Source organism: Sinocyclocheilus anshuiensis, unplaced genomic scaffold (genome assembly GCF_001515605.1).
Source record: "Sinocyclocheilus anshuiensis isolate Anshui unplaced genomic scaffold, SAMN03320099.WGS_v1.1 scaffold2335, whole genome shotgun sequence".
NCBI classification, from domain to species: Eukaryota; Metazoa; Chordata; class Actinopteri; order Cypriniformes; family Cyprinidae; genus Sinocyclocheilus; species Sinocyclocheilus anshuiensis.
The window spans coordinates 111561-114109 of NW_015536619.1; the positions used below are offsets into that span (position 1 = coordinate 111561).

General features: G+C 35.9%; 1 protein-coding gene across 1 annotated transcript in view; it reads left to right on the forward strand.

The window, feature by feature from the left end:
- Positions 1–2549, forward strand: part of LOC107703921 (galaxin-like) — a 27503-nt gene that overhangs the window by 10728 nt on the left and 14226 nt on the right. The gene's annotated exons all lie outside the window — the stretch shown is intronic.

Below are 2549 nucleotides of genomic sequence, written 5' to 3' on the forward strand. Positions count from 1 at the left end.
ACCAGCACAGTTTACACGTCACGTTTTGGTAACGGTACGGTTCACTTGGAACCCCAACCGAGGTGGTACTAAAAAAAGTACCAGGTACCAGGTACTGTACCCAGTGGAAAACCCCCAAAAAGTGAACCGTACCGAGCCGTACCGTGCCGTACCATGCAGTGGAAAAGCGCCATTAGTTTCTTTCATTCCAACATAAGAAAACATTTCTGGATTCTGCATCTGAAGTGATATTTAGATGTATTTACACAGTTTAATATATCTCAGGGGGGACATGGATGCATTTAACCTGCAGTTACAGATGAATAAATAATGTTTTGTTTTTAACATAAAACTGTAGTACTCCGGTGATTGTGAACGGGTGTGTGAGATGATTGGGCCTGACGAGGCTGGACTCTCCCTGACAAAAACGTTGAACACTGTTATTTGAAATGATTTTAAAACATGAAAAAAATTGTCGAAATGTAAATTAAAACCACCAGTAGGTGACAGCAAGTGACTGACGAATGAGTGAGTCATTGAGCTTCAACAGATTCGCTCAAACCGCTGATTCATTCAGGAAAAAGGCATTTGACTGTGTAAATGAGTGAATACCTGAATCATTTATTCAACCAATTCGTTCAAAAAGTTGATTCATTCAACAAGTAAACACCATTGCTCAGAGACGCAAAACAGTGCTGTGATCTTTGTTTGGAATTATTTTCGTTGGCAAAATTGAGCAAAAACCAGCAATATTATGTCTAAAATGGAAGTCACTTATTGCTAACTTTACTAAACTTGTATAAAATGATTATTAAATTTGTTATGCTTATATCTGCAGAAAAACGGTACTCTTTGTGTGATATAGATTAAGGCAACTATATTAAATTATATAAATATAAAAAGCATACAGAAGCATTTTTGCTATCTACAATTTAGAATACCTTGAATTTTGAATTTTAATAGACTAATAAATCACGTGCGTGCACTCTCTCTCTCTGTGTGTGTGTGTGTGTCTGTGTATGTGTGATTTGGTCATATACTCGATAATGTCAGATCGCACATAAAACAACACTTACCATGCTATCATAGATGTATATCACAGACCCCAGACTCGACTTGAGTGGTTTTGTCAAATCACCCGTGGTTGCGCGCACTTGTTAGCACATGAGCAAAGGTGTTTTTAGGAGTCTAACTTGCAAGCGCCATACCACTGATTCGTCAAACCTGCTTTCCTGCAGTCCGTGTTCTTCTGACTTCTGACTATTTTGTGGTAACGAATATGCTTCGGGGAAATGTATCGGAGTAAATGTATACATTTTAATTAGGAAATGTAGTGGAGTAAAAGAAAAAAAGTTGGCTGAAATATAAAAACTCAAGTAAAGTACAGATACTCCCAAAAAATACTTAATACACTTAATACACTTATACACCTAATACACTTACACCTAAATACACTTATTACACAACATTACACCACGTAAATAGTTATGGCGATAAAAGATTTAAGACGAAAATGTTTTAAAATCTTACCAGTTTGTTAGTTATCTTATCCATTACAGCGTACAAAACAATCGTAGCAAAATGGCAGCAGCTGCGATTGTATGAAACGAGAGTGAGTCCTTGATACCAGGGCGACACAATTAAATAATTGTAAACAATTTTGAATCGAGTTTTAATATTTTATTAGCTAAACAAACGCAAAGCTTCCACCAAGAAAAAAACTTGTTAGCACATGAGCAAAGGTGTTTTTAGGAGTCTAACTTGCAAGCGCCATACCACTGATTCGTCAAACCTGCTTTCCTGCAGTCCGTGTTCTTCTGACTTCTGACTATTTTGTGGTAACGAATATGCTTCGGGGAAATGTATCGGAGTAAATGTATACATTTTAATTAGGAAATGTAGTGGAGTAAAAGAAAAAAAGTTGGCTGAAATATAAAAACTCAAGTAAAGTACAGATACTCCCAAAAAATACTTAATACACTTAATACACTTATACACCTAATACACTTACACCTAAATACACTTATTACACAACATTACACCACGTAAATAGTTATGGCGATAAAAGATTTAAGACGAAAATGTTTTAAAATCTTACCAGTTTGTTAGTTATCTTATTCATTACAGCGTACAAAACAATCGTAGCAAAATGGCAGCAGCTGCGATTGTATGAAACGAGAGTGAGTCCTTGATACCAGGGCGACACAATTAAATAATTGTAAACAATTTTGAATCGAGTTTTAATATTTTATTAGCTAAACAAACGCAAAGCTTCCACCAAGAAAAAATAGTTCCTAGCAAGAGTACAGCGCCGACTGCTGTTATCCGGATGAGCCTGTGTTATCAGCTTTTACCGGTTGTTATCGAGGGATAACATACCTCGGAATGTCGCGACTGACCAATCAGAATCAAGTATTCCACAAAGCCGTGTAATAAATATCTTTAACGTGTTAAACTGAAAACATTAATCACCTGTGTTAACGCGCTAATTTTGACAGCACCAATATACAGTAGGCTATATATATATATATATATATATATATATAGGTCGCCGTGATTTTGCCAAGTAA